The sequence below is a fragment of the Triticum aestivum genome, chromosome 7B, assembly GCF_018294505.1.
Source record: "Triticum aestivum cultivar Chinese Spring chromosome 7B, IWGSC CS RefSeq v2.1, whole genome shotgun sequence".
In the NCBI taxonomy this organism is placed as follows: domain Eukaryota; kingdom Viridiplantae; phylum Streptophyta; class Magnoliopsida; order Poales; family Poaceae; genus Triticum; species Triticum aestivum.
This window is the reverse complement of record NC_057813.1, coordinates 636,440,928-636,462,140: the sequence shown is the minus strand read 5'-3', so window position 1 is coordinate 636,462,140 and position 21,213 is coordinate 636,440,928.

Genomic DNA, 21,213 nt, shown 5'->3' with positions numbered 1-21,213 from the left:
AGTCCATAAAATCTTTTACCCAAAACTTGGAAACTTCACAACACAAAACTCAACAGGAAATCTTATAAGCTCCGTTAGTGAAAGAAAACAAAACCACCACATAAGGTACTGTAATGAACTCATTATTTATTTAAATTGGTGTTAAACCTACTGTATTCCAAGTTCTCTATGGTTCATACCCTTACATACTAGCCATAGATGCATCAAAATAAGTAAACAACACACGAAAAACAGAATCTGTCAAAAACAGAACAGTCTGTAGCAATCTGTAGCTAACTCAAAATTCTGGAACCTCACAAATCCTACAAAAATAGGAAGTCCTAAAAATTTTGTTTATTGAACATCAGCAAAAAGAGTCAAAGCAAAAGCTCGTTCCTGTGATTTACTGAATTTTTTCTCGTGAGCGCAAAGTTTCTGTTTTTCAGCAGAATCAAATCAACTCATATCATAGGTTATCCTATATGTTCTACTTGGCACAAACACTAAATAAAACATGAAAACACATCTAAACATAAAGTAGAAATAAAATTTAACACTAAATAGGAACAAAAACAAAAAACATAAAGAAAATTGGGTTGCCTCCCAACTATCGCTATCGTTTAACGCCCCTAGCTAGGCATAAAAGCGAAGATAGATCTAAGTGGTGCCATCTTTGGCACTTGAGTCATGAGTAGAGCAATTATAATCCTTAGGGGTTTCTCCCTTTTTAATAATGATAAAACCTTTAGGAAAAAATTCAAGCACTTTGTTTGTAGCAAAAGGTTTCTCAACTATAGATAGACAATCGGGATCAACAATCATGGATTTGAGATCCGCATCTCCCTTACTAGAGGATTCACCCTCATTTTTAGGAACATAAACAAACTTGGCAGTTTTGGTAGGGGGTTTTGGAGTGTTTTTCATGGTGGAAAACGCAGAACCTAAGTTAGTAATGATATCCTCAAGTTTACCAATTCTTGCAGAATCTAGATCTATTTTTTCATTAACTATAGGTTCTTTCTTTTTAAGAGTTTTCAAAGTAACCCCAACCCTAGATCCGTATTGGGTAATTTGATTATGAATCTTTTTATCCAAGTTTTCAATTAACTCAACCATGGCAATTTTATTTTTAATGATATCAAGACGTTAGATAACATATTCCAAAGTTAAAACCGTTCCATTAACCAAAAGTGGTGGAGGGCCAAACAAATCTATCATAGCATTATAAGCTTCAAACGTGTGGCTATTCAAGAAATCCCCTCCGGCAATGGTATCAAGAACACATCTTTTCCAAGGGGTAATGCCCACATAAAAATTGCGAAGAAGAACGGAAGTAGAAAGCTTCCTAGTAGATTTATTTTGAGCGTTGCAAATTCTATGCCAAGCATCTTTTAAATTCTCCCCCTCCCTTTGCTTAAAATTGAGAATTTCATGTTTGGGAGTAATAATAAGGATAGGAGAACTAGCCATAATGATAAGGTAAACAATCTATCACACAAGCAAATAGAAAACGACAAACGAAAAAGAAAGGAGATTGAGAAAGAGAGGGCGAATAAAACGGCAAAGGTGAAGTGGGCGAGAGGAAAACGAGAGGCAAATGGCAAATAATGTAAATGCGAGGGAGATGAGTTTGTGATGGGTACTTGGTATGTCTTGACTTGAGGGAAGACCTCCCCGGCAACGGCGCCAGAAATCCTTCTTGCTACGTCTTGATCTTGCGTTGGTTTTCCTTGAAGAGGAAAGGGTGATTCAGCACACTAGCGTAAGTATTTCCCTCATTTTTTGAGAACCAAGGTATCAATCCAGTAGGAGGCTCCTCAACAAGTCCCACGAACCTACACAAACAAACAAAGAACTCACAACCAACGCGACAAAGGGGTTGTCAATCCCTTGACGGCCACTTGCGAAAGTGAGAACTAATAGAGATAATATGATAAGATAAATATATTTTTGGTATTTTATAATATAGATGCAGAAAATAAAGATGCAAATAAAAGTAGATTGGAAGCAAATATGATAAGAGATAGACCCGGGGCCATAGGTTTCACTAGTGGCTTCTCTCAAGAGCATAAGTATTACGGTGGGTGAACAAATTACTGTCAAGCAATTGATAGAAAAGCGAATAATTATGACGTTATCTAGGCATGATCATGTATATAGGCATCACGTCCGCAACAAGTAGACCGACTCCTGCCTGCATCTACTACTATTACTCCACACATCGACCGCTATTCAGCATGCATCTAGAGTATTAACTTCATAAGAACAGAGTAACGCATTAAGCAAGATGGCATAATGTAGAGGGATAAACTCAAGAAATATGATATAAACCCCATCTTTTTATCCTCGATGGCAACAATACAATACGTGTCTTGCAACCCTTTCTGTCACTGGGTAAGAACACCGCAAGATTGAACCCAAAGCTAAGCACTTCTCCCATGGCAAGAAAGATCAATCTAGTAGGCCAAACCAAACCGATAATTCGAAGAGACTTGCAAAGATAACTCAATCATATAAAAGAATTCAGAGAAGATTCAATTATTATCCATGGACAAATCTGATCATAAACCCACAATTCATCGGATCTTGACAAACACACCGCAAAAAGAGACTACATCGAATAGTTCTTCACAAGAGAGGGGAAGAACATTGTATTGAGATCCAAAAAGAGAGAAGAAGCCGTCTAGCTAATAACTATGGACCCGAAGGTCTGTGGTAAACTAATCACAACTCATCGGAAGGGCTATGGTGTTGATGTAGAAGCCCTCTGTCGTGGATTGCCCCTCCGGCAGAACACCGGCGACGGCTCCAAGATGGGATCTCGCGGATATAGAAGGTTACGGCGGTGGAAATTGTATTGTGGTTTCTCCCTTGATGTTTTCGGGGTATGTAGGCTTATATAGGAGGAAGAAGTATGTTGGTGGACGCTCGAGGGGCCCACGAGACAGGGGGGCGCTCCTTATAGGGGGGGGGGGGCTCCTATCTCGTGGAGGCTCTGGCTGTTGCTTGACTTGCACTCCAAGTCCTCTAGATCACGTTCGTTCCAAAAATCACGCTCCCGAAGTTTCATTCCGTTTGGACTCCATTTGATATTCCTTATCTTCGAAATACTGAAATAGGCAAAAAAAACAACAATACGGGCTGGGCCTCCGATTAGTAGGTTAGTCCCAAAATGATAATAATGTATAAAATAAAGCCCATAAACATCCAAAACAGGTAATATAATAGCATGGAACAATCAAAAATTAAAGATACGTTGGAGACGTATCACCTACATCGGGAATCCCTCACGCTTGCGTGACACGGAGGGCACAATAGGCAACACCAAAATAAAACATACAACTCATACCAATCTAGATCATCAATCAACCCAAAGACAGAGGATATCTACTCAAAACATCATAGGATGGCAACACATCATTGGATCATAATATGTGCCATAAGGCACCATGTTCAAGTAGGGATTACAGCGGGGTTCGGGAGAGTGGACCGCGTAAAAGAGATGAGGATGGTGATGATGATGGTGATGTTGATGAAGACGATCATCGCTGTGATGATTCCCCTCCCGATGGCACTCTGGCGCCACCGAGAGAGAGGAGGAGAGGTTCTCCCCCTTGTGCTTTCTCCTCCATGGCCTCCCCCTGGATGGGGAGAGGTTCCCCCTCTAGTCCTTGGCCTTGATGGCGATGATGGACCCTCCGAGATCCTTCCCCACGGCCTCCAGTGATGATGGCCCCCTCCGGCAGGGTGCCAGAGAGGGCCTATATTGATTTCTCGTGGCTACAGAGGCTTACAGCGGCGGAAATTCCGATCTAGGTTATGTTCTGGAGGTTTGGGTATTTATAGGAGAGATTTGCATCGAGAATAAGTCAGGAGGCCCCATGGAGAGTCCACGAGGTAGGGGGCGTGCCCTAGGGGGGCCGCCCTCCACCCTTGTGGGGCCGACGGGACTCCCCTCCAGTAACTCTTTGTTCCTGTATTTTTTATATTTTCCAGAAAAATTCTCCGTTGATTTTCAGCGCATTCCGAGAACTTTTATTTCTGCACAAAAACAACACCAGAGTAGTTCTGCTGAAAACAACGTCAGTCCAGGTTAGTTCTAATCAAATCATACCAAAATCATATAAAACTATTGTAAACATGGCATGAATACTTCCTAAATTATAGATACGTTGGATACGTATCACCATCCCCAAGCTTAATTCCTTCTCGTCCTCGAGTAGGTAAATGATAAAAGAAATAATTTATGTATTGTGAATGCTAGCAAGTGCTTAAGTTTGATCAATGATAGTTTCAATCACTTTTTCTAGCATCATTATATATCATAATAGTAGCTCAACTCATAAAACTTCTCATGATCAAGTAACAAGCTATTCACATGTTAAAGTATAGATCATAAACTTTCTTGAAAACTTACAAATCATGCTCTTAGTCATCAAACAATTGCAATTCATCTTATTTTCGGGAAGGGCCTATGTAAGAGCTTTGATTCAGCAAACTCCACATACTCAACTATCATTTAATCTTTCACAATTGCTAACACTCATGTGATATTTATGGGTTCAAAGTTTCAATCGGACATAGAGAAAGATAGGGGCTTATAATTTTGCCTCCCAACCTTTTACCTCAAGGGTAATGTCAACAATAATAATTTATGAAAACCTACATCCAAGTGGATATATATATATATATCCATATCACTCCAACACAAAGTGCTTGCCATAGGAAAAAGTGTAAAAAGGAAAGGTGATGATCACCATGATTCTTATAAGGGTAGAAGATAAAAGTAAAAGATGGGCCCTTCGTAGAGGGAAGCAGAGGTTGTCATGGGTTTTCATGGTTGGATGCACAAAATCTTAATGCTAAAGAGTGTCACTTTATATTGCCGCTTGTGATAAAGACCTTTATTACGCAGTCTGTCACTTTTGTTTCTTCCCTATCTCAAGTTCGTATAAAGCTTATTTTCTTCAGACTAATAGATCATACATATTTAGAGAGCAATTTTTATTGGATGCACCATTGACAATTTACTTGAAGGATCTTACTCAATCCACAGGTAGGTATGGTGGACTCTCATGGCAAAACTGGTTTAAGGGATGTTTGGAAGCACAAGTAGTATTTCTACTTGGTGCAAAGAACTTGGCTAGCATGAGAGGGAAAGACCAGCTCAACATGTTGGATGATCCAAGACAATATAACGTCTATTTGGATATAGGAAAACATAACTCATTAAGTTGTCTTCCTTGTCCAACATCAAATTTTTAGCATGTCATATTTTAATGAGTGCTCACAATTGCAAAAAATGTCCAAGATAGTATAATAATATGTGAAATATCTCTTCCTTCAATATTCTTTCATGAATTGTTCAAGTGACCAATTCTGCGTTTGCTAAGTTTCAATAAGTTTACTACTTATACTTATTATGTGTGAAGTCATTACTCCCCATGTTATAAGCATATGAAACATATATATAAATTCAGATTTATGATATTCAATTCATTCAACCATTTACTCATAGGATATACGTGAAGCACGTGAGTAAATGACATACTACTCCAAAAAGATATAAGTGAAGAACACTGAGTAGTCAAATAATTAACTAGCCATGGGAGGATTCTTTTTCATTAAAGATTTCATGTCCAATGTTTTATTCAAACAACAAGTAAGATTGAAAATACACTCCAAGCAAAACACATATCATGTGACGAATAAAAATATAGCTCTGAGTAAGGTATACCGATAGTTTGAAGACGAAAGAGGGATGCCTTCCGGCGCATCCCAAAGCTTAGGCGCTTGAGCCTTCCTGGAATATTACCTTGGGGTGCCTTGGGCATCCCCAAGCTTAGGATCTTTCCACTCTTTATTCTCCTCATATCGATATCTCACCCAAAGCTTGAAAACTTCAATCGCACAAAATTAACGGAACTTTGTGAGATGGGTTAGTATGATGAAGAGTAAACCATTCACTTTGGTACTGTTAAAGACAAGATTCATAATTGCTCCCACACAATGCCTACTGTACCATATCATTTCTACAATTTATATTGAGAAATATAATCCATAGAAACTAGAAAACAAACAAACTATGCAATGAAAATAGAATCTGTTAGTCTGTAATGATCTGAATAGCAACCATACTTCTGCTACTCCAAAAATTATGAAATAAATTGGTGGACTTGAGGAATTTGTCTATTAATCTTCTGCAAAAAAATCAACTCAAAAGAACTCTTCTGTAAAAAATGACAGCTAATCTCGTGAGCGCAAAGTTTCTTTTTTTATAGCAAGATCACATTAACTTTCACCCACGTCTTACCAAAGGTCTTACTTGGCACTTTATTGAAACAAAAGCTATAATACATGATTACTATAGTAGCTTAATCATGTGAACACACAAAAACATTAAGGGTAAATATTGGTTTGTCTCCCAACAAGCGATTTTCATTAATGACTTTTAGCTAGGCATGATGATTTCAATGATGCTCACATAAAAGATAAGAATTGAAACATAAAGAGAGCATCATGAAGAATATGACTAGCACATTTAAACCTAACCCACTTCATATGCCTAGGGATTTTGTGAGCACACAATTTATAGGAATAAGAATCAACTAGCATAGGAAGGAAAAACAAGTATAACTTCAAAACTTTAAGCACATAAAGAGGAAACTTGATATTATTGCAACTCCTACAAGCATATATTCCTCCCTCATAATTATTTTCAGTAGCATCTTGACTGAATTCAATAGTATAACCATCATAAAGCATTCTTTTCATGATCTACAAGCATAGAAATTTTACTACTCTCCACATAAGCAAAATTCTTCTCATTCAGAATAGTGGGAGCAAATCAACAAAATAACTGTCATGTGCGGCACAATCCAATTGAAAATTAAAATGATGATGACAAGTTTCATGGTTAACATATTCCCTTATAGCATCATGTCATCACAATAACAATCATAGGTAGCAACTTTGTTCTCATAATCAATTGGAGCCTCTTTCGAAATAGTGGAATCATTACTAACTAAACTCAAGACCTCTCCAAAATAGTGGGATCACTAATTCCTAAAGTTGACACTCTCCCAAACCCACTTTCGATGATAGTATTAGTCATACTCCAAAAGATATAAGTGAACTTCATGGAGCATTATACAATCAATATAGACTAACCAATATCCAGGCTCAAAATATATAAGTGAAGCACACGAAGCATTCTATAAAACCATAGTCAAAAGATTTAAGTGAAGCACAAAGAGCATTCTATAAGGTCATACTCAAAAGATATAAGTGAAGCACATGAAGCATTCTATAATAAATGAAAGGATATCTCATAATATCATGGTTCTTAAAGAAAAAGAAAAACACAAAGGACACAAATCATGTTAACAAAACAAAAGCCGAGGTATACCGATAATTGTTGAAGAAGAAAGATGGGATGCCAACCGGGGCATCCCCAAGCTTAGATGCTTGAGTATCCTTGAAATATTTACTTTGGGTGCCTTGGGAATCCCCAAGATTGAACTCCTGCCTCTCTTTATTCTTCTCACATTGGTAACTTCTCGTTCTTTGAACACTTCATCCACACAAAAATTAACAAAAACTTTGTGAGATCCGTTATTATAATAAACCACATCACTACCTTTAGGTACTGTTGCAAACTCATTCCAATTTCATATTAGCACCATATCTACTGTATTCCAACTTCACCATGGTTCATACCCCCCGATACTACCCATAGATTCGTCAAAATAGGCGAACAACACATAGAAAACAGAATCTGTCAAGAACATGACAGTCTGTAGTAATCTGGAAATTTAGTATACTTATAGAACTCCAAAATTTCTAAAAAATTGAAAATGTAAAAAATTTGTACATAAGTAATGTGCAAAAAGTTTCAGACCCATTTGACTTTCCAGTAAAAAATGTAAATTCACGCCCTACAGCCAAAGTTTTTGTTTTTGCACTGCACATAGTAAGCAAGCAATCTAATCATCCTAAAACCAAAGCTTGGCACATTATTTTTATAATACAATGGATATATACAAGGGTATAATTGTTTACAGAGAAACGTCCATGAAAAATTCTACATTTTTTCCTTGAGCATGAACACAAGTGTTCAAGATCGACCCTCACTTCTCCAATGCATAACTTTCCAATCACTTCTCCTTTTGAAAACAATTTTTAGGCATAAGAGGCAACTAACTTTTTTGTATTTTCAATCTTTTTAATTTTTTGTATGTTTCACCCACAACTAAACAGAAACAAAGGGAAAACAAAATCTACTTAGTGAAAAAGCAAACAAGCGTACATGAAAATATCAACCCCACGCTATTGCATCCCAGCAATGGCGCTAGAAAAGATCTTGATAATCCCCAAGTGCAGGGAATCATCGTAGCAATTCCCAAAGGTGGAAGTGATAAGTATGGAGTGTCGAACCCACAAGGAGCTAAAGGCAAGATCAGTATTCTCTCAAGTCCTATCTACCACAGATACGACTCTACGTACACCAAACGTTTGCTTCCAACTAGAAACGGGAAATAAAACTACGTTGTGGGCATGAAGAGGATAACTTTGCATGATATTAGAGAGCTTAAATATAAAAGTAGGTGATGTTATCATAAAGTTAGGATATATTACTTAAGTATTATAAATAGCGAGTGTGGAATAATGATGGGTCGGTGTGCGGAATTGTCATAGGCAATTGTTAACAAGACCGGTAATCACTATTGCAATTTCATATGAGGGAGAGGCATAAGCTGACATAGTTTCTCTTCTTGGATCATACGCACTTATGATTGGAACTCTAGCAAGCATCTTCAACTACTAAAGATCATTAAGGTAAAACCCAACCATAGCATTAACATATCAAGTCCCCTTTATCCCATACGCAACAACCCCCTTACTCAGGTTTACGCTTCTTTCACTCAAGCAACCCACTATAAGTGAATCATGAACATATTGTAACAGCCTATAGCGGGAATCCCTCACGCTTGCGCGACACGGAGGGCATAATAGGACAACACCAAAATAAAACATACAACTCATACTAATCTAGATCATCAATCAACCCAAAGACAAAGGATATCTACTCAAAACATCATAGGCTGGCAACACATCATTGGATCATAATATGTGGCATAAAGCACCATGTTCAAGTAGGGATTACAGCGGGGTGTGGGAGAGTGGACAACATAAAAGAGATGAGGATGGTGATGATGATGGTGATGTTGATGAAGACGATCACCGCGGCGATGATTCCCCTCCCGATGGCACTCTAGCACCACGGAGAGAGAGGAGTAGAGGTTCTCCCCCTTGTTCTTTCTCCTCCATGCCCCCCCTGGATGGGGAGAGATTCTCCCTTTGGTCCTTGGCCTTCATGGCGATGATGGCCCCTCCGATATCCTTCCCCATGGCCTCCGGTGATGGTGGCCCCCTCTGGCAGGGTGCCAGAGAGGGCCTAGATTGATTTCTCGTGGCTATAGAGGCTTGCGGCAGTGGAACTTCCAATCTAGGTTATGTTCTGGAGGTTTGGGTATTTATAGGAGAGATTGGCGTCGAGAACAAGTCAAGGGGCCCCACGGAGAGTCCACGAGGCAGGGGGCGCGCCCTAGGGAGGGGCGCCCTCCACCCTCGTGGGGCCCACGGAACACCCCTTTGGTAACTCTTTGTTCCAGTATTTTTTATATTTTCCACAAAAATTCTCCGTTGATTTTCAGCGCATTCCGAGAACTTTTATTTCTATACAAAAACAACACCACGGTAGTTCTGCTGAAAACAACATCAGTCCTGGTTAGTTCTAATCAAATCATACCAAAATCATATAAAACTATTGTAAATATGGCATGAATACTTCATAAATTATAGATACATTGGAGACGTATCACGCGCCCAGGTAGGCTGTGTCCACTTGGTGGGCCCCTCCTATACTTATTGACTCCAAAAATTCTTATTTATTCCATAAAAAATCCTCGTAAAGTTTCAGCTCATTTGGAGTTGTGCAGAATAGGTAGCCTGACGTAGCTTTTTCAGGTCTAGATTTCCAGTTGCCAGAATTCTCCCCTCTTGTGTATACCTTGCATATTATGAGAGAAAAGGTATTAGAATTACTCCCAAAAGCATTATTATGAAACAAAACAACATAAATAACTGTAGGTGAACATGATGCAAAATGGACGTATCAACTCCCCCATGCTTAGACCTCAGTTGTCCTCAAGCAAAAACCGAAATTGAAAAACATGTCCACATGCTTAGAGAGAGGGGTGTCAATAAAAACAAAAATACGGACATATCAGCATTATGTAACTTCTTATGACAGCAACAAACTTTAACATAAAACTTTTATTATATAACTTTATCATAGACTTCTCATGAACAAGTAACAATTCATCACAACATCAAAGTATAAATTATCAACTCTATTGGAAACCAACAAACTATGTTCTCAGTCAACTTTGCAACTACAATTCATCATCTTTTCACGAAGGGTCACGTATCAGAGCCTTTTGGCAAGTTCACATACTCAACCATCATTTAGTCTTCTATGATTTCTAACACTCACCACGTACACATGAGCAAAACGTTTCAACCGGACACATAGAAAGATAGGGGCTTATAGTTTCGCCTCCCAACGTATTCACCTCAAGCGTGATGTCAACAATAGTAAATCATGCTACCCATATTCAACTGTATATATGTGCCTAGATCTTCCTCACTACACGATGCTTGCCAAAGGAGAAAATAAAAAGGAATCGAGAGAAAACTTTGACTCTTGCATGAAAGTAAATAAATAAAAGTAAAATATAGGCCCCTCGCAGAGGGAAGCAGAGGTTGCCATGCGCTTTTTGTTTGTATTCTCAACCCCTTAGTGTAAGAGAATGTCACGTTATATTGCCCCTTATGATGGCAACCTTTATTATGCAGTCTGCCGCTTTTTTTTCTTCGTCATCACAAGTCGTACAATGCTCAATTTTCTCTTACACCAAATGATCTAACACTTTTAGAAGCAATTTTTATTGCCTTATTGCACCGATGCCAACTTACTTGAATGATCTTACTCAAACCATAGGTAGGTATGGTGGACTCTCAAAACAAGATTTGGGTTTAAGGGTTTTGGATGCACAAGTAGTATCTCTACTTAGTGCGGAATTTTTGGCTAGCAAAGATAGGGGCAAACACCACATGTTGAAGTATCTATGACTATATAACTTGTATCTGAATATGAACAAACATAAATCATTACATTGTCTTTCTTGTCCAGCGTTAACAAATTTTGGCATATAATGTTTTGATGGGTGCTTACAATCACAAAAGATTTCCAGGATAGTTTATTTGCATGTGAGTCTTCTCTTCCCTTATTAATTCTTTCATGAGTTGCATCATTGACCAATACTATGGATCGAACTAAGAAAAGTAAAGGTAAAAGATAATGGAGGTGATACAATACTGGGGCACCTCCCCCAAGCTTGGTGAAAGCCAAGGGGAGTGCCCATACCCGATACTCAAATTTCTTTTGGTGATGAAGAAAGAGGTGGTTGTGATGAAGTAGTAGCGATCTTGTCCTCAGGTTTCCACGACAGAGGCTCACCATCATAAGAGGAAGAGTGAGTCTCTCAGGTCCTGCAACTGGCAGCCAAACTCATACCTTTAAACCTTGCCTCATATTCAATGACTTGGCTTTGAAGGTCATAGATCTGGCTCTGGAGGAAGTTGATTTGCTCATTGAAGGAGAAGATGATTTCCTTCATGGACTTGCCATCCACCTTAAGATCACGGGTGTAGACCGCGATCATGAGGTGATTGGTATTGGGTCCATGTTCCACCATCTCCTTGCACCGGAACACTTCCTGCACCATAGCTTCAAGCCTGGCCTCCATGGATCCATTTCCCTTGGGGCGTTGCACATCACAGATGTGGAGCAGCCCATCACACATCTGGATAGCTTGAGGGTGCTGCATCACCTCCAGCAGATATGGGTTGACGACGTTCTCGAAGAACTTGCCCTTGGAGGAGCTTGAAGCGGCCATGGTGGATTAGATCTGACAGAAAACAGCGAGAAAAGAAAACAGGAGATTTCTCCATGGTACGGAGGTCAACGGGTTCGGGGGGTATATAAAGATTTTTAATCTTGGGAAACAAGAAAACGGAAGAAAAACGGAATCCGGGAGGTACCCGAGATGGGCACAACCCACCTGGGTGCGCCTGGCAAGCCAGGCGCGCCCTGGTGTCTTGTGCACACCAGGGTCAAAATATATTCCAAAACTGACAAAAAATATTTTCCTAATTTTTTTAAATATTCCAGAACTGACAAAAATTTTTTTTGCGGATTTTTCGGAGTCTGTTTACTTACCGTATCACGTACCTCCTCTTTTTCACTCTGGAGCGTTCCGAAAGGTTTCTTTTATGTGCTCTTCCGGTGTCATAGTTTGGATAATATTGCTTTCAACATTAATGGGCATACCTGAGATTTAATGTTTTACTCATTGCCCATTAAGAACCTTCGGGTAGTACCTTCGGCGTTATTTATTTTGATAGCTCCAGACTGATAAACCTCCTCGATAACATATGGTCCTTCCCATTTGGAGAGGAGTTTTCCTGCAAAGAATCTAAAACAAGAGTTGTGCAAAAGAAAATATTCTCCATCCTTGAACTCACGCTTTTAGATTCTTTTATCATGCCATCTTTTAACTTTTTCTCTGAATAACTTTGCATTTTCATAAGCTTGGGTTCTCCATTCATCTAATGAGATAATATCAAATAACCTATTTTCACCAACAAGTTTGAAATCATAGTTGAGTTCTTTCACTGCCCAATATGGTTTATGTTCTAACTCAAGAGGCAAATGACAAGCTTTTCCATAAACCATTTTATAAGGAGACATACCCATATGATTTTTATATGTTGTTCTATAAGCCCAAGGTGCATCACATAATTTCTTAGACCAATTCTTCCGGGACCTATTGACAGTCTTTTGTAAAATTAGTTTTATTTCTCTATTGCTAATTTCAACTTGATCACTAGACTGAGGATGATGCAATTCTATGCTTAACATCATACTTGGCAAGCATTTTATGGAAAGCACCATGAATAAAGTGTGAACCACCATCAATCATTAAATATCTAGGGACTCCAAACCTTGGGAAAATAACTTCTTTAAGAATTTTAATACAGGTGTTGTGATCAGCACTACAAGTTGGAATAGCTTCTACCCACTTAGTAACATAATCAACAAGAACCAAAATATGAGTATACCCATTAGAGGAAGGAAAAGGTCCCATGAAATCAAATCCCCAAACATCAAATGGTTCAACAGCAAGTGAATAATTCATAGGCATTTCTTGACACTTATCAATATTAACTATTCTTTGACATTCCTCGCAAGATAAGACAAACTTGCGGGCATCCTTGAAGAGAGTAGGCCAATAAAACCTAGATTGCAATACCTTATGAGCGGTTCTGTCTCCCGTGTGATGTCCTCCATAAGCTTCGGGGTGACATTTCCGTAGGATTTATTCCTGTTCATGCTCAGGTACACAACATCTAATAATACCATCTACTCCTTCTTTATAAAGATGCGAGTCATCCTAAAAGTAATGTCTTAAATAATAGAAGAATTTTTTCTTTTGTTGGTATGTAAAGCTAGGTGGTATGTATTTATCAATAATATAATTAGCATAGTCAGCAGACCAACGTGTACTATTAGAAACATTTATTGCAGCTAACTGTTCATCAGGAAAGCTATCGTTAATAGGTTGTCGGTCATCAAGAATATTTTCAAGCCTAGACAAGTTATCACTTACGAGGTTCTTTGCTCCTTTTCTATCAGTGATGTGCAAATCAAATTCTTGTAAAGGAAGAACCCACCTAATGAGTCTAGGTTTAGCATCTTTCTTTTTCATAAGATATTTTATAGCAGCATGATCGGTGTGAACGGTCACTTTGGAATCAACAATGTAGGATCTAAATTTATCACAAGCAAACACCACTTCTAGGAACTCTTTTTCAGTAGTAGCATAATTTTGTTGAGCATTGTCTAGAGTTTTCCTAGCATAATGGAAACATTTAATTTTTTTATCGACTCTTTGTCCTAGAACATCACCAAAAGCATAATCACTAGCATCACACACAATCTCAAAAGGCAAGTTCCAATCAGGTGGTTGAACAACAGGTGCGGAAATTAAGGCTTTCTTGGGTGTTTCGAAGGCTTCCAAGCAATCATCGTCAAAAACAAAAGGAATATCCTTTTGCAAATGATTTGTAAGAGGCTAGAAATTTTAGAAAAGTCTTTGATAAATATCCTATAGGAACAAACATGACCAAGGAAACTACGAATACCTTTGATATCTTTAGGACATGGCATTTTCTCAATTGCATCAACCTTGGCTTTGTCCACCTCAATGCCTCTTTCAGAAATTTTATGGCCCAAAACAATACCTTCATTAACCATGAAGTGGCACTTCTCCCAATTCAAGACAAGATTTGTTTGCTCACATCTCTGCAAAACTCGATCAAGATTGCTTAAACAATCATCAAAAAGACTTCCCATAAATAGAAAAGTCATCCATGAAAACCTCAACAATCTTTTCACAAAAATCAGAGAATATATCAGTCATACATCTTTGAAAGGTAGAAGGTGCATTGCATGAACCAAAAGGCATACGTCTGTAAGCATAAGTTCCAAAAGGACAAGTAAAAGTGGTCTTTTCTTGATCAGGTTGTGAAACAGGTATTTGTGAAAAACCAGAATATCCATCAAGGAAGAAAAAATGTGTGTGCTTAGATGATCTTTCTAGCATTTGATCAATAAAAGGCAGAGGGTAATGACATTTTCTAGTTGCTTTGTTTAGTTTTCTAAAATCAATTACCATTCTATAGCCCGTGACAATTCTTTGGGGAATAAGTTCATTCTTATCATTAGGAACAACAGTAATACCTCCCTTCTCAGGGACACAATGAAAAGGACTTACCCATCTACTATCAACTATAGGATAGATTATGTCTGCTTCCAGAAGTTTTAATATTTCCGTTGTTATCACTTCTTTCATCTTCAGATTTAACCGACATTCGTGATCAACAATGGGTTTAGCATTAGGTTCCATATTAATCTTGTGCTAACATAGAGTGAGACTAATTCCCTTAAGATCATTAAGAGTATATCCAGTAGCAGCTCGGTGCTTCCTTAGAACTTTCAATAATCTTTCTTCTTCATGTTCTAAAAGGTTAGCACCAATAATAACAGGATATACCTTTTTGTCATCAAGATAAGCATATTTCAAAGTGCCTGGAATTTGTTTTAATTCAAACACATGATCACCTTTAGGTGGAGGAGGACATCCTATAGTTTCAATAGGTAGATTGTGTTTAAGCAGAGGTTGTTGTTTGAACCAGATTCTATCTATTTCATTTCTTTCACACATATGCAAATCATTTTCATGGTCTAGCAAATATTGTCCTAAGGATCAGTAGGTGGTACAACAATAGAAGAAAGACCAATAATTTCATCCTTACTAGGCAAATCTTTTTTATGAGGTTTTCTACTAATCTTGGAAAAATTAAATTCATGAGATTCATCACCAAAGCTAACACCGATAGTTTGTTTCTCACAATCTATTTTAGCATTGATGGTGTTCAAGAAAGGTGTACCAAAGATAATGGGACAAAAATCTTCTTGTGGGGAGCCAAGAACAAGAAAATTAGCAGGATATTTTATTTTCCCACACAAGACTTCAACATCTTTAACAATCCCAATTGGCGATATAGTATCTCTATTGGAAAGTTTAATAGTAACATGTATGTCTTCTATTTCAGCGGCTGCTATATCATTCATAATTTCTTCATATAAGGAAAAAGGAATAGCACTCATGCTAGCACCTATATTACATAAACCGTGATAACCGTGATCTCCTATCTTAACTGAGACAACATGCATGCCAACAACTGGTTTGTGTTTATGTTTTTCATCGGGTTTGTCAATTCTAGCAACTTCAACACAGAAGTAAATAACATGCCCATCAATATTATCGACCAAGAGATCTTTAACCATAGCAACACTAGGTTCAACTTTGATTTGTTCAGCTGGTTTAGGTGTTCTAATATAACTTTTGTTGACCATAGTTGAAACTTTAGCATGTTCCTTCATCCTAACAGGGAAAGGTGATTTTTCAATATAAGCATTGGGAACAACTGGTTCAACATTGTAAATGATAGTTTTATCTTTAGCTTTTACCGATTCTTTAATTTCTTATTTAATAGGTGGATGGTATTTGAATCACTTCTCCTAAGAGAGATCAACATGAGTAGCAAAAGATTCACAAAAGGAAGGTACTATCTCAGAGTCAAGTCCATATTTAGTGCTAAACTTTTGAAAAGCATCGGTATTCATAAAAGATTTAACACAATCAAACTTAATTTCAATACCTGAGTTACCAATCTTCAGAGTTGCATTTAATTATTTCTAAAACATCCCACAAGAATTCAATTGTCTTCTTCATAAAGAACCAGTACAAGAAGTATCGAGCATGGATTGATCATTACGAGAAAGCCGAGCATAAAAAATCTGAATAATAATTTCTCTTGAGAGCTCATGATTGGGGCATGAATATAACATTGACTTAAGCCTCCGCCAAGCTAGAGCGATACTTTCTCCTTCACGAGACTAAAAATTATATATATAATTCCGATCACGGTGAACTAAATGCATATGATATTTTTTTTGATGGAATTCCAATTTCAACCGATTCTAGTTCCAAGATCCAATATCATCGCATAGCCTATACCATGTCAATGTCTTTCCCTTCAAAGATAAAACGAAAACCTTCTTCTTAGCTTCATATTCGGGCAAACCTTCAAGCTTAAACAATCCACAAATTTCATCCACATATATCAAGTGCATATCAGGATGTTCGGTTCCATCTCATGCATAAGGATTAGCTAGCAGTTGTTCTACCATACCCGAAGGAATTTCATATTCAATATTTTCAGTAGGTGCAGTAGGTTGAGGAGCAACTAATTGTGGTTCCGGTCGAGGTGAAGATACCCCGAACAAACCCCTCAAAGTATTGTTTTCCATAGTAACAAGTGACAATAAATTTCAGCACGTAGTAATAATATTTCTTTACCAATTTCCACTTACCAAAAGCACTTCACTACCCAGCAACAGGGCCATAAATTAGCCTTGATGACCCACAAGTATATGGGGTCAATTGTAGCCTTTTTGATAAGTAAGAGTGTCGAACCCAACAAGGATCAGAAGGAAATGACAAGTGGTTTTCATTAAGGTAATGTATGCAAGTGTCGAAATTGTAAGTAATAGAGTAGTTTGATAGCAAGATTATTTGTAACGAGCAAGTAATGGTAGTAGTAATAAAAGTTCAGCAAGGTAGCTCAATCCTTTTGAGGCAAATGACATGCCAAAATGGCCTCTTATGATAGGCAAGGTGTTCTTGTAGGTACATGGGAATTTCATCTAGTCACTTTCATCATGTTGGCTCGATTCATGTTCGTTACTTTGATAATTTGGCATGTGGGTGGACCAGTGCTTAGGTGTTGTTCTTACTTGCAAAAACCTCCTACGTATGATTAACCCCCTCGCAAGCATCCGCAACTACGAGAAAAGTAGTAAGAATAAATTCTAACCATAGCATTAAACTTTTGGAACCAATCGGTCCCTCATGGAATAGCGCATAAACTAGGGTTTAAGCTTCTGTCACTCTCGCAACCCATCATCTAATAATACTCCACAATGCATTCCCTTCGGCCCAAATATGGTGAAGTGTCATATATTCGATGTTCACATGACACCACTAAGGGAATCACAACATACATATCATCAAAATATCGAACACATATCAAGTTCACATGATTACTTGCAACGTGATTTCTCCCGTGACCTCAAGAACAAAAGTATATACTCACAAATGATAAGCATGCTCAAGATCAGAGGGGTATTAAATAGCATAATGGATCTGAACATATAATCTTCCACCAAATAAACCATATAGTAATCAACTACAAGATGTAATCAACACTACTAGTCACCCACAAGCACCAATCTATAGTTCTGATACAAAGATTGAACACAAGAGATGAACTAGGGTTTGAGAGGAGATCGTGCTGTTGATGAAGATTGCCCTCCCCAAGATGTGACAGTTGTTGGTAATGATGATGCCGATGATTTCCCCCTCCAGGAGGAAAGTATCCCGACGAAATCGCTTCGCCGGAGGGCAAAAGTGCTCCTGCCTAGGTTCTGCCTCGAGACGTCATCGGTTCATCTCGAAAGTCCTCCCCCTTCTTTTTTCTAGGTGAAAATGACTTATGTACCAGAAGAGGGGCACCGGAGGTGGGCCTGGGTGAGCACAGCCCACCAGGGTGCGCTTGGGCTCCCTGTCGCACCCAGGTGGGTTGTGCCCACCTGGTGGGTGATACGTCTTCAACGTATCTACTTTTCCAAACACTTTTGCCCTTGTTTTGGACTCTAACTTGCATGATTTGAATGTAACTAACCCGGACCGACGCTGTTTTCAGCAGAATTACCATGATGTTGTTTCATGTGTAGAAAACAAAAGTTCTCGAAATGACCTGAAAATCCTCGGAGACAAGTTTCAGAAAATATAAAAAATGCTCGCAAAAGATGAAGACTAGGGGGCCCACACCCTGTCCATGAGGGTGGGGGCGCGCCCACCCCCTCTGGGCATGCCCTCCTGTCTCGTGGCCCCCCTGCAGCTCCGCCGACCTCAACTCCAACTCCATATATTCCGTCTCGCGAAGAAATAAATCAGAGAGGAAGTTTCATCACGTTTTACGATACGGAGCTGCCGCCAAGACATAAAACTTCTCGGGAGGGCTGATCTGGAGTCCATTCGGGCTTCGGAGAGGGGGGTTTGTCGCCGTTGTCATCATCAACCATCCTCCATCACCAATTTCATGATGCTCACTGCCGTGCGTGAGTAATTCCATCATAGGCTTGCTATACGGTGATGGGTTGGATGAGATTTATCATGTAATCAAGTTAGTTTTGTTAGGGTTTGATCCCTAGTATCCACTATGTTCTGAGATTGATGTTGCTATGACTTTGCTATGCTTAATGCTTGTCACTAGGACCCGAGTGCCATGCTTTCAGATCTGAACCTATTATGTTTTCATCAATATATGTGTGTTCTTGATCCTATCTTGCAATTCTATAGTCACCTATTATGTGTTATGATCCGACAACCCCGAAGTGACAATAGTCGGGATACTTCTCGGTGATGACCGTAGTTTGAGGAGTTCATGTATTCACTATGTGTTAATGCTTTGGTCCGGTTCTCTATTAAAAGGAGGCCTTAATATCCCTTAGTTTCCACTAGGACCCCGCTGCCACGGGAGGGTAGGACAAAAGATGTCATACAAGTTCTTTTCCATAAGCACGTATGACTATATTCGGAATACATGCCTACATTACATTGATGAATTGGAGCTAGTTCTATGTCACCCTATGTTATAGCTATTACATGAGGAATCGCATCCGACATAATTATCCATCACTGATCCATTGCCTACGAGCTTTTCATATATGGTGCTTCACTTATTTACTTTTCCGTTGCTATTGTTACAATCACTACAAAACCCCAAAAATATTACTTTTCCTATCTTTACCTTTTACCACTGTTACCATTATTATCATACCACTTTACTACTAAATACCTTGCTGCAGATACTAAGTTATCCAGGTGTGGTTGAATTGACAACTCAACTGCTAATACTCAAGCATATTCTTTGGCTCGCAGAAACGCCGGGCAAACCTTCCGGCGCCGGCCCTTCCGGCGGGCCGGCCGCATGGGGCGGCGCGTAGAAACGCCTGGCGGTGCCGACTCTCTTTGGCGGTCGGCCGAAGAAGCCCAAGGGTTCTGCGACAGCGACCAAGCAGGACGAGGCGGCCGCGAAGGCGGCCCGCTTCCGCAAGGTGGTGAAGCAGCCGCAGGCGGTTTCAGCGTAAGTATTGACTCTCGCATGCCTTTCTTTCTTTTCTTCAGTCGACATTCTTCTAAGCCTTTTCTTGTTTTATCAACCAGGCTCCGCTCTCTCTTGAGCGGACTACAACCGCCTTCATAGTCGGAGGGGCGGGAGGATCTGCAAGCTCCCACCGTGTAGACCCCCGTGCCGAGCTCCAAGCGGCGACAGAGCGGAACGCGCGGGAGGCACGGGAGGAGCGGGAGGCTGAGGAGCAGAGGGAAGCCGCCGCCAAGGCGACTCAGGAGATGACGACGGAGTCGGCTGAGGCGCCGACCGCTGTGGCGGCCGAGGCTCAGGCGGAGGCCGCAGCCGCAGAGAGGGCGGCGGAGGCCCTGCGTAGCCAGCCTCCACAACTCAGCATCCTTCTCCGCACCGTAGCCCCCGAAATTCCAGTGCCTCCGCTAGAGGAAGCCGTCCGCGACCAGCCGGCGATGGAGAGGGAGGGGGTGACATAGTCGTCCCGGAGGGAGAGGCAACACCGCCACCGTCGGCTGGAACAGGCCAAGGCGGCCAGCCCGAGGCGCCGCCTGAGCAGCCGGCTGGAGGCGAGCCGACTGCGAGGGCGGATCTTGTGGTCCTGTCGCCGACTCGTTGGCGTGCGGGGAGGGCGGCTTCACAGCCGGACCCGCAGAGGGCCGCAGGCTCCAGCTCGCTGTCGCATGACCTGGAGATGACCAGTGTCAGCTCGCTAGGCTTCATTCTCAGGCCACCGCGCTAAAGAAGTACACCCAAGAATTTCTTGCAACTTGGTTGGCTTTTCGGGTGAGTCTTCTTGCTCTTGATTTCTTCCGTGGGGGCGCGTCAGCGCACCCACTGGGTGTAGTCCCCGAGTTCCAAGTCGGCTGCTGAGCAGGTGGCTTGGAACTTCTCGGAACACTTTGATTTAATGATTTGTTCTTGTTCGCACCTTCGTCCTATTTGCAGGACTATCACAACCTCCACACTGCTACCTTCAACTCCCAAGCCCGGGAGGTGAATCAGAAGGCCGCCGATCTGACGGAGAGCCGGCGTGAGTGCTTTTGTTTTTTATCTCATATGGGGGCACGTCAGCGCACCCACTGGGTGTAGTCCCCGAGATTCGGGCCGACTACGGAGCAGTCGGGTCGGATCTTTCCTGACGACTTCTTCCTTAACTTCTTCTTCTCCATATCGGCAGGAGCCAATGCCGACTTGAGGCAGCAGCTAGGCATGGCCCAGACTACCCTTCGCACCAGGGAGGGCGAGCTCAACGCCTTGGTTCAGGAGCGT